We start from the raw sequence: 12998 nt of genomic DNA, 5'->3' as shown, positions 1-12998 counted from the left end.
ACAATTTCGTGGTCTAATTTTACACTGTTTCTTGGTGGGAACAAATACCGTTTAAGCGAAGAATTGGCTTAAAAAGTGTTATAAGGACTCCGCTCCATCAGAAACAACAATAAAACCTTGGTTTGCTGCTGTTGCAATATCATCCATATACTAAAACTTAATCGCTCTCGCTGAAGTTAAAGATTGAGATTGAAATAGCTATTTGCAAACAATAATTTATTTAAATTTTGGTGCTAAAATATTACTAGATTAGAGATATTCTTATAAATTTAATGAGATATTCTCCAAAAAAAAATACTCACAGTACCGTATGTGTAACAGTTACGGCGTTATAACCATTAATTCAGACAAAAATACACTTTTTTCCATAATAACCACCACATCACCAAATTTTTTGGATGGGTTTTATGAGATCTACAGATGTTAAGTACTTTCATATGTCTTCTATACAGAAATATTCAACAGAAATATCAGTTTGAGAAATAGAGAAGAGAAATATATAATTTAACAGTAGATTTTTTGGTTTTATTCGTAATGTATAAATATTAGTTTTACCAGTACTATATAGGGTTGTTACTATTTATTATTAAATTGATTTCATTGTAAAATCCTTTTGAAATCTATCTATAAGTGGATTTAAAACGCATAATAAAATACGGTTTACTCACTCTTTTGCAATTCAAATAACATATAAGGTGACAGTTACGTAAAATAAGATACAGCGACTGACGCAGATTAGTTGTTAACGTTTTGAGAAACTGAATACAACATTATAATTTGTTATATAAGAACAAACGACATTTTGTTACTAAATTGGTAGCAGATTTGCTGGCCAGGGTATTTTTTTGTTTTTGATTGACTGTAATGAAACGTGACACCATTTCAAACAAGGTTTATATATTTTCATATAAAATTTGACCATGTTCTTTTAGTGTCTTTGAAAATTTTAGTATATTATTGTTATCAACACGATATTGAGAATTTTATATAAAGTAAATATTCTTAGTGCCAATTTTAAAAACATTATTCTGAAAATAATTCTCAAGATCGTAGGAAGGCAAGAGAAGATGAATGTGATGTGCGCTAAACAGCTGTTCGTAATAATATTTATTTTTAATATAAATGAGAAATGTTATTTAAAAAAGCGAAAGTCGATGACAAATTCTTTGTGACATAATCACGGTTAATGTTCTTCAAGAGTATTTAAATTAAGAGATTTACAAGATATTTTATTGTGTTGTCCAAAAAGGCAACAACATTCTTGTTAGAAAAACTATCTAGCTGACTTGGTGGCGCAGTGGTAAAGGCGATAGGACGGTCGTAAATGTATGTTTGTGATTGTTCTAGGCAAGAAAGAGTGTAAAATCCGACAAGGAAAATGATCCCAGTCACGCCAGTAATCAGGTTGGGTAAGACCGGATGTCTTCTGGGATGATTTCTAAAGCTGGTCACTCGCCAGTCGATAGGTTTAATGCTGAGGACTGTGGTTGGTAGCCCACATTAAACTTTAGACCCAGTCGAGATAAACCCATAGTTGAAAAGGAATATATATATATATATATATATATATATATATATATATATATATATATATATATATATATAATTATCTGAAAACATTATTCAATATCCTAATATTTTTTGATTTAATTATAAGCTTCAAGATAAAATGGTTTGATTCTTTTGGGCGTACACCCTGCTCGAGTGTTATCCAAGGATATTTATTGTTGTATGCTCAGTTTGATCATATGTTATAAAAATAAACTCAATATGCACCAATTTACATTGGTTAAATATTTATTCTCCATGTATCGGTCCAGGTATTTATGTTGTCACTCGCCTATTGTAACTTTTGGTTGCTTTTTCGTTGTTATCTCCAACAGCAAATATCGCAGTATCATTCGTAAATGTTATCATGGTGATATTTTTCATTTGTAGTATATCACATGTATAAATTAGAAAATTAATTAACCCAATGCACTTTCGCTTGGTACACCTAGTTTAGCTTATTTTATTGTAGAGTAGGATTCCTCTTGTTTGACTCTAAACATTTTGGATGAGATGTAAGAGTTTAGCTGAAATATAATAGAAACGATATCTATGTTACATTAATGATATATCTGATATGGGGAAGAACTTTTTTTTTAATTTAATCCATATGAAAGAAACTTATAAAAAACTAAAAGTTTGATTTACCAACAGTAACCACAAAATTAGATTTTATTAAACAATTCATAAAAGCATTGTTTTTTTAGTTTTAAATATTTATACCTAAATTTTTAAGTACACAAAATTTATCAGAAATAGAGGAATGAAGGGATTTTCGTTGAATTTGATATAACTTCGTAATAATGATGAGTATGAAGGAAAAGGATGCTTAAATATCATCAACAAAAGTTTCGACAAGGTTCTGGGTTCTTTGTGAAAGCTCTTAGCTATAAACTTATTTGTAAACGATATTACAAACAAGCTCAAAGCACATAATTGTTTGATGAGTTTTACAGTTCGCTTTTTGCACAATCATTTTTGATTAGTTTACTTCAATCATAGATGTGAATGTCTTCCCTATAAGGGGGGCGGTTTCATCTGGACATAAAAAAGGTGGAAAAACGATAAAAGTGGATAAAAGATAAAAAAATCTATGTAAGAAAATTTACAGCAAATAGAGAATAAGCACCTCATATAAACATTTTATTAATTTAATATTGTTGCTAGTAAAAATGTATAACTTTCTGAAATTTTCGAGGTATTAGCCGTCTACATATAAAATTAGCACATTTTTAGTTGATATATCAATTTCATAATGTTTCCAAACACGTAAATGAACAAAATAAGGACAAATTTGTTTATTCAAAATTGGCAAACATCAATAAATCGATTTTAGAACAATAACAATTAAAATATTCAAACGTTATTGTTATTCGAGCTGTCCGCAGTAGTGTGAATATAAATTCGTTTTTTTGTTTAATTTATTGCAACCAATTAGCATTTTTACTGTACATGACTGGATTCATTATACCTGTGGTGTAATTGGTTATATGGATATTTTGGTCATCGAATGACCCTCATTAGCAAAACCATTATTAAACGAAATTTATTCAGCGCAATCAAAAACAACGATACTGGCATTCGAACCAGGTCAACTGAACATGTTTTATTCTAAAAGGTATTTCATTTTAATTGATATATTAAAAAGTATCACCCGTTGTTTATAATGTTTTGCCATTCTTCTGATAAAAACATAAATTACTTCGCAAAAAGTGTATAAGACCGTGTTTAGTTTGGTTCCCCCTGGGGTAAAAATTTGCAAATCATTGGAGTGAGTAATTTATAATGATTACTAAAGGTGGCAAATTGGTGCTTTACAATTATTAGGTACTTGCATGTATTTTGATCAGCGATATTGACTGCTGAAAATGCAAAGTATCCATGTAAAGAAATGTTAAATACCTTAAACTAAGTGCTAAATTCATTGGTTTGGTTTTGTTTATATTTTTTTGCTATATTTTAAAGTTTCCTTTAAGCAACTAGGGGTCTATCTGGACTGGATCTACAGTTTAACGTAAGCTCCGAACCACGATCTTCCGCATTAAGACTGGCGAGACACCAACTTAGAAATCATCTCATAAGGCAACCGGTCTTACCCAGTCTGGTTACTAGCGTGATTGGAATCATGTTCCTTGTCGGATTTTACACCCTTGCCTAAGACAATCACAAACATACATTTACGATCATGCCTCAGCACAATAGGTGGACCATCCTGTCACCTTTACCTCTGCACCAACTAATCTGGCTCATAAAATATAGAAAGTAATGGTAATGTTGTATTCACATCTTCTAATTTATGGTTTTGGCTTCAAGAATTTAAAAATGTTGATTTTGATGACAAGGACAGCTACAAAATCTATTTTTAATAAAATTTAATATATAATATTTGCGCATCCTTTGAAACTATATAATATAACTGATTGAAATAATCAGGTTTCGATTTTTCCTTTTTCATTGAACATTTGTTTCATTTAACTGACTGAGTTATAGCCGTCACTTGTAGAGACTCCACATTTATATTTTACTATTTTACTAATACTAATACATGGGTGTTGCCTGTACTTGGTAATTTAATTTATACGGCTGACTGGACACCACATAAAGGCATTTACTACAAACGAATTAGTGAGAAAGTGTCCACTATCAATATAGCATTCACAAGCAAGCAGGTTTCTCTATATTTGATTATAATCTTTGACATTTATCGCTAAAAAACAGAATTACGTCCAATACCACTACTTTTAATACACCATCATTTGAGTCAGTATGTAACAAAGACACATTTTTGTGTTATAATAACAAGTTATACTGATACTGAGGTATTATATTATTACATCAATCAGTAAAAAATGTATACACTAATAATAGTATAACATCTTATTAAAATCTAAATCAGTATACACATGTTAAAATTGGCAGTTTCACATATGTGGCATATATAAAAATAGTATTTTAGACTTATAAATTATTTAATATTGAAATAATTTAATAAGATCTCGTAATAATAATTTTAAAAGGCAGGTGCACAGTAAGGCAACAGAAAGTTTTGATCTTATAGGTCTTGTCATTGTTGCTAGTATTTTGATGTTTATAAATCTCAAAAAACAACCTTGCCAAGTGACTAAAACTTGACTTTATTGAATTAATGTTGGACCAGTATCTATCCAGTGTCCAGCTAAATCTAACAGGACCGTGTATTCATATCTCAAACAGGGTTATTTTATCCTTGTACGAAACACTTGTCATCTAAGTACACTTTTTAGCCGTCAGAGGGGACCATGTAACATCTTCCTGTGTGGTTATCCGTTGTGGCATCTTATATCAGATATGAATAGTATAATAAATTATTACAAATACAAATTTTCAAATTAATTTATTACTACTGTTCTGTTGTACTTCTATTGATACACAATTAAGGTGAATAGTAGAACAAAACTACTTAAACTAACGCTAAAAATACACTTATACACTAAACAAGTTCGTGTGGTTTGGTTCGTTTCAATCTTCTTATTTCCTGCTTGTTATCCAGTAGCTGCATTGCTTCCACGTTGCTGTGATTATATCGATTTGATTTTGAGGTCATCGTGCAGTTCTTCATTGGTTACGTAGCGATAAGCATTTTTAATTAATAATAACAGGTCAATTGAAAAGTCTCCAGCCTACCATAGTAAAACACATTTTTTTGCAAAATTAGTTTTTTTAATCAACCTAATTCCCTTCAAGTGTGATACAATGATTATAGCGACACTCCAACTGTTCGATGCCATTTTTGTAGTACGATTTATCCTTTGCTTCAAAATAATCCTCAGTTTCGGCGATCACCTTTTCATTCGACAAAAAAATTTTCCCAGCGAGCATTCTTTTGAGATATGAGAACAGGAAATAGTCAGATCTGGATAATACGGTGAATGAGGAAGTAATTCGAAGCTCAATTCATAGCTCAATTCATTCACAATTCATTTAGTCTTGAGATGCGGTGCATTGCCTTGGTGAAGCAGCACTTTCTTATTCTCCAAATGTGGCCGTTTTTCGGCGATTTCGCTCTTCAAACGGTCCAATAACGCTATGTAATAGTCGCTGTTGATGGCCCTTCACTTTTCAAGCTAGTCAATGAAAATTACTCCATGCGCATCCCAAAATGCAGACGCCATAAACCTGCCAGCCGACTGTTGCGTTTTCCCACACTTTGGAGCGGGTTCATCGTGCGCAGTCCACTCGGATGACTGTCGATTGGACTTCGAAATGAAATGATGGAGCCATGTTTTATCTATTGTCACATATCGACGCTAAAACTCGGATTTAGTACGCTTAATCATCTTCAAACACTGCTCCGAATCATCAACTCGTCGTTGTTTTTGGTCAAAAGTGACCTCGCGTGGCAACCACTTTGCACAGAGCTTTTTCATACCCAAATATTTGTGAATGATACGATGTACATATTCAGTTGATATCATTAGAATGTCTGCTATTTCATTCAGTTTCAATTTACAGTCATTGAAAATCATTTTGTGGATTTTTTTAAGGTTTTGGTCAGTAACAACCACTTTTGGGCGGCCACTGCGTTCACCTTCTTCGGTGTTCACTTCACCACATCTAAACTTAGCATACCAATCCTTGATGGTTGATTTTCCTGGGGCAGTGTCAGGAAACTCGGCATCAAGTTTTTGCTTCAACTGTATTGTCTCCCTTCAAAAAGAAATATTTTATCAACACGCGAAATTCCTTTTTATCCATTTTTTCCACAATAACAAAAGTTGCTTCATTCAAAATGCTATAATTCACAAACTAATGATCCGACAGCTGTTAAACTTATACATCTTTTGAGGGTTAGGGCTAATTGAAAAACGTATGGATTTAATTTTAGTAGCGCCATCTATATTTGAGACCAGGAACTTTCCAATTGACCTGTTAAAACTTGGTTTTAGATGCATAGGATTACTATTACTGTTACTGATTATTATTACTATTATTATTACTGTTAGTTGATTTAATGTTTTAGTGCAACCCCATATTTGCATCCCGTAGGTCCAAATTAGCTTTATGATTGACTGATAAACCAATCTCTTTGATTTTATGTCAAGTTGATAATATCCTCCAACTAACCAGTACAGTTGCTTGAGTTTGAGTCTAATCTGCTCTGCTGTTTGCCTAATATGATGTTTCTAATTTAACCTACCATCGAGATGTATACCGAAGTATTTAGCTGATAAGGCTTGAGGAATCGGGCATCCGTCAAATTATATAATTAGGTTTTTGTCATTTCGCCACAATGCAAGATTAATATGGATAGACTCGGAGCTATTTTCCAGTCTTTAGTCCATTTGTAGATTTTGGTGACTGCTACTTGTACTGTTTCTACAGAATTAGACAGAGATACATCTTTTGTTATGATAACTGTATCGTCGGTAAATATTCCAAGTAGTCTTTCTTTTGTTTTTGGTATATCAGCAGTAAGAGCAGGTATAGGAGTCCCAAAACACTTTACTGTGGAACTCCAGCCGAAATAGGTTTAAGTCTTGAGAATGCCCCTTGATCCGAGACCTTTTTCATGCAAAATTCTCTTTTGAAAAGATACAATTCCAGCGGTCGACGAATATTACAGGGTGGTGGTGGTGCTTAATTTTTCTTTCTTTTTTATTTAATTTATTTTTAGTCAAAAATATTATTCAGAATTATATATTTCAGCAATCATTTATAATTATGTGCCAAACCTAATGTCATTCTTTGTTCATTCTCACTTCAGAAAAGGTCTTAAAGTCGCAAATAAAGTACCCGTCACGACAATAAACCAAACATTTAAAATAAAAATATAAAACCACAAGAGTGAATGGAATAAGACTGTTTTTGATGTGACCACCGAAGAATACAATCGGGACCGAAATGCGACGGCGATATATTTAAAAAACGCCGGCCTTACTTGTCAAATAAAAGGTCAATTGGACCAGTTAATTTGTCTTGAATTGGCGTGGAAGACGTCTTATTTCCGCGATGAATAAATGCATATATATTTCGGAATTATGTAAGGCATCTATTTTACATTTCAGATTTTCGATTCAGTTTGGTTAAGTCGTACACTAATGATAATAAAAAATCGCAACAATTTTAACATAAGTTTACAGAATTTGAATAAATACATTTCTAATTTATTCAATTTGATTAAATGTGAACATGCAATACATTGGGTTGGAGATGATTATATGTAATATATTATAATATATAAGATGAAGATTTCAATAAATATGTGACCTAGAATTATAGAAGCTGTGTAAAAAGAAGGAAATGGAGCAACCAAGGCCATTCATCCGCAATATTCAAATGTTATGATGATCACATCAACATCCAACGTATTTGTTGTCACTGACTAAAGAAGATGATAAAGGAAGGACATCATATTAATTTCAGTATACATTAATTTAAAAAAAAACTTCAAATAAGTATCCTTTTTTATGAAAAATTGGAAGGAAGGACATCATATTATTTTCAGTATTTATTAATTAAAAAAAACTTCAAATAAGTATCTTCTTTTATGAAAAATTGCGTAATATAGTTGAAAGAATGCTTTGCTTGTTTTGATAAATTTCAAATCGCTGCATATTATTACTCTGATTGAACAGAATGCGTCTCAGTTACTGTTATCAGTTACTTCGGTCAGGAACGAGATAATGGAGGCCCCTTCTTGCCAATAAAATTCATTAGAGGGGTAAGCAATTTTACTGTTAAATATTAATTTACAGCAATTTTTATTGAAAATATTAACGTTTTGCAGTTGCACTGAATATTAGTATGGACAGCCTCACTGAAATATCTCAAAAAAAAAATATAATCTTGAATTCATCGAAAAAAAAACCGTCCGCATACGAAAGGTGACGAATCAAGATCAGCTTAATATTAGGTCTATTAGATATCAAAGATATGAAATGTGTAGAAACAGTGACTAGTTTTTCAACACAAACATAATTTAATACAATTATTTTATAAGGTTACTGTTAGTCTGAAAAGTATTAAAGAAGTCTAATGGAACTTCCGGATATAACAATTGATTAGGTTTTATTAATCATAATATTTATTAATAATTCATTGCAGTTATATTGTAATTCATGCTGGAAACAGGATTGGTTAATAACACCTTGGATGAACTCGATCAGACACATTGAGGAAAACATTGATAAATGGTGGAATTGTGAACAAATGTTAGATAGATTGGGAATTAACAGCTCAATTATTCACTTGAATGAAACTGATGTGGGTGTAGTGAGGTGATGAGAGTGGAAACAAGTAAAGGTGAGTATATAATTAATATATGATAACTGTAACTGGAAGGGTTATTGTAGAGTGTAAAAGATTTATGTGTACTGATATATGTGTAATTGTTCAGAATATATATGAGTATTTGGTTAAAATGTGTCAGGAGAGAAAGAATAGTGACTGTTTTACAGATATGGCAAATGCATTAAGGTGAATGCACTGATTAAATCTAATTTTATCGAGAAAGATGTATACAGGCACTAACAGGACAAAGTAAGAATAAATACAGTGATATCAAAATATCTTTACAAGGAAACACTGTACAGAAGGACACAAGAACTAAGTGTAAAAGGTAAATATGCTCTTTAACGAATGTAAAATATATAACTTGAATATACAGTTGTTAATTAGGCGGATTAGGCCACCAGGGGATACCATTACATAAAAAAATGCACCTGGAACTCTAACTCATAGGTGGTACGGAAAAGAGTTCAATGTAAATATAATCAAACACAACCCTAACCGACAAGCTATTATAACTGTGTATTTAATTGTACTTTGTAGTCCTCCCTCCGGTAATACATGCATTAGATCTACTAACATATAATGTAACAATAAATTATATTTGATAACAGTAATTTTGTTTAATTATTTTATTTAGATTAGAATTTTGTTGTATGTCAAAGTCAGACTGAACTAAAACTCAGAGTTGATACGGCGACATTGCGACGTTTTGATGTCACAAATTTTGTTGACGTATGTTTAAAAAATTCTTCGGATAGATAATATATATATATATAATTATTTCAGAACACATTTTAGGGTAAATATGGATATCGAACGACCCTCCATATTTCAATAAACAATTCAATAATGTCAAATGACATTAATTCATGTTCATGTTTATCATTGTGCTATTATTGCAGATTTCTATAGAATATGCCAGTAATTTTATATTACATTGATATCAGACATTACAAAACAATTATTTGTGCGATCCTTTATTTTCTTTTACATTCGCTGTAATTCCATCAGAAGCTACAAATAAAATCTCTGGTGCTAGTGCTGAAGCAACTTCCAGTGCTTCATAAATCAATAACAGGATAAAAATTAGATGACGAGGTGTGAATTATACTATGCTGGATTATGATTAACATTGATGGTTAATGCTACTGTGGTAAATTGTTTTGCCTTAAAAATGCTGCGGGATAATATTTCCCAGGTATAAAAATTGGGTTATATATCCATAGTGCTGATACTGCCGAAATTTAAGAAATTAAGCGAAAGAGTCAAGTTCTCGTGATTTTAGTTACGTCAACCTCATGGATTTTTTAGTCACTGGGCCTACAGCTTAACGTGGTCTTCCAACCACGGTCCTCGGCATTAGGCCTACCGACTGGCGAGTGACCAACTTTAGAAATCATCCCAGAAGACATCCGGCCTTACTCAGCCTGGTTACTGGCGTGACTGAGATCATTTTCTTTGTCGGATTTTACACTCTTGCCTAAAACAATCACAAATATTAAACAGTCACAAACATAAATTCGCAACAAAAGGAGGACCGTCCTATCGCCTTTACCACTGCGCCACCAAACCGACTTTAAACGTTTCATATCTTAAAATAATTATGAGGGTAATTTGATAAATTGTCATTAGCAACTGTTATTTAAATATATTTCAAAGATTCTAGAGCTTACGATATTGGTTTATATATAATGAAACTATATCCCTACCTAATCATTTTAAAAAAATTTACATTTTGTTTTGTGAATATTTTAAATGATATTTTATTTGTTCGTTAGGCCTACCGACTGGCGAGTGACCGACTTTAGAAATAATCCCAGAAGACATCCGGCCTTACTCAGCCTGGTTACTGGCGTGACTGAGATCATTTTCTTTATCGGATTTTACACTCTTGCCTAAAACAATCACAAATATTAAACAATCACAAACATAAATTTACAGCCATGCTCCAGCAGGATTCGAACCCGCGGCTATGGCAACAGTAGGAGGACCGTCCCATCGCCGTTACCACTGCGCCACCAAGCCGACTTTAAACATTTCATATCTTAAAATAATTTTGAGGAATTTTTTGCTAATTTTTTTGCCACTGAAATATATTTCAAAGATTCTAGAGCTCAATATATTGGTTTATATAAATTGAAACTACATCCTTACCTACCTAATCATTTTAAAAACATTTACATATTGTTTTGCGAATATTTTAAACGATATTTTATTTGTTCGTTGCCCAGCGATTATACAAAAACCCGACAGACCCATTTTAAAACAGATACGCTCAAAATAAACCAAGACCGTATTGTTATTCAGTCCGGCCATGCAGTCGGTACGACTGCAAAACTATACTTCCACGGCTATTTCGCATGCTGCTTACGCCATTTTACTCTTTTTAAGGCAACATTATACATGTATTCTCGCCATCCTCGACGACTCCATGAAAACGGCATCGTGATGAGACAACAAAGAAGGACACACCGGGCTGCGACATTTAGATAGCGTCAAACAAACGGGATGCCATCTATGAGGACATATCATTTCGCATCCAAGTCGGATTATCATAATAGAATAACGAAGGATGATATCGGCGAAACTAATACGCGTCTCTATTAATATGCGGAAGTTTTTTTTTGTATAGCCGCTGTTTCCCCGTGTAAAATTTTGGACTTCCTTGAATATTAATATATTCTTCCATCGTTACTAACAGAGAATAACAATTTATAACATAAAAATATATTTAAATAAAATTAGCCAACAATCTATCGTCAATATTAAGTGTATAAATATGATTCCCAGTTCGAAAAAATATTCATTACTGAGGCGAATTTATATCTTATAACAGGTCAATTGAAAAGTCCCTGGCCTGCCATAGTAAAACACATTTTTTTGGCAAAAGTTAGTTTTTTTTTATTCAACATAATTCCCTTCAAGGGTAATATACTGACTATAGCGACCCTCCAACTGTTCTATACCATTTTTGTAGTACGATTTGTCCTTTGCTTCAAAATAGGCTTCAGTTTCGGCGATCGAATCGAATGAAGAGGTGCATTCGACAAAAATTTCTTCCCGGTGAGCAATCTTTTGAGAACTGAGAACAGGAAATAGTCGCTGGGAGCCAGATCTGGAGGTTTCGGTGGATGAGAAAGCAATTCGAAGCTAAATTCATGAAGATTTTCCATCGTTTTCACTGATCTGTGACACGGTGATTACTTTTTCTTCAAATTCGGCCGTTTTTCGGCGATTTCGTCCTTCAAACGGTCCAATAACGCTATGTTATAGTCGCTGTTGATGATCCTTTCAAGGTAGCCAATGAATATTATTCCATGCGCATCCCAAAATTCAGACGTCATAACTTTGCCAGCCGACTGTTGTGTTTTCCCACGCTTTGGAGCGGGTTCATCGTGCGCAGTCGACTCGGATGACTGTCAATTTGACTTCGAAGTGAAATGATGGAGCCATGTTTCATCCATTGTCACATATCGACGCAAAAACACTTTGTACAGAGCTTTCTCATACCCAAAGATTAGTGAATGATATGATGTACACGTTCAATTGATATCTTTAGAGTGTCTGTTATTTTATTCAATTTCAATTTAAGGTCATTCAAAATCATTTTGTGGATTTTTAAAATGTTTTCGTCAGTAACAACCTCTTTTGGGCGTTCACTGTGTTCACCGTCTTCGGTGCTCATTTCACCACGTCTAAACTTAACATACCAATCCTTGATGGTTGATTTTCCAGGGGCAGTGTCCAAAAACTCGGCATAAAACCAAGTTTTTGCTTCAGCTGTATTTTTTCCTTCAAAAAACAATATTTTATCAACATGCGAAAGTCCTTTTTATCATTTTTTTTCACAATAACAAAAATTGCTTCCCTCAAAATGCTATAATTCACAAACTAATGATACGACAGCTGTCAAATTTATTCACACATATTTTGAGGGTTAGGGCTAACTAAAAAAACATATGGATTTAATTCTAGTAGCGCTATCTATGTGTCAGACCGGGGACTTCTAGAAGGTCATGGTATTTATACCCTTTAATCAAAATATATATTTGCTTTAATATAAAATTGGATCTACTACTTTTCAAAATTTATACTGGTCAGTCGGAAGATACTCTCAACTTGATCTAAAATTAAAGAGGTTGACTTATAAAATAATTATAAAGCTAATTTGGACCTATGGA

General features: G+C 32.6%; 1 protein-coding gene and 1 long non-coding RNA gene across 3 annotated transcripts in view; one reads left to right on the top strand and one right to left on the bottom strand.

Annotated features, from left to right (window-relative positions):
• The window catches only part of bdg (sodium-dependent transporter bedraggled), a 133988-nt gene that overhangs the window by 115541 nt on the left and 5449 nt on the right, over nucleotides 1–12998 (bottom strand). The gene's annotated exons all lie outside the window — the stretch shown is intronic.
• LOC143200858 (uncharacterized) lies at nucleotides 7737–9401 on the top strand. Its single transcript, XR_013006832.1, has 4 exons — nucleotides 7737–8248; nucleotides 8315–8829; nucleotides 8985–9145; nucleotides 9205–9401. It is a non-coding gene; the product is annotated as an uncharacterized LOC143200858 (long non-coding RNA).

This window comes from Rhynchophorus ferrugineus, unplaced genomic scaffold, assembly GCF_030347505.1.
Source record: "Rhynchophorus ferrugineus isolate W39M unplaced genomic scaffold, kcgeb_rfMv2 rfM1, whole genome shotgun sequence".
NCBI classification, from domain to species: Eukaryota; Metazoa; Arthropoda; class Insecta; order Coleoptera; family Curculionidae; genus Rhynchophorus; species Rhynchophorus ferrugineus.
The sequence above is the reverse complement of the archived record's forward strand: the minus strand, read 5'-3'. Positions and strand labels throughout refer to the sequence as shown.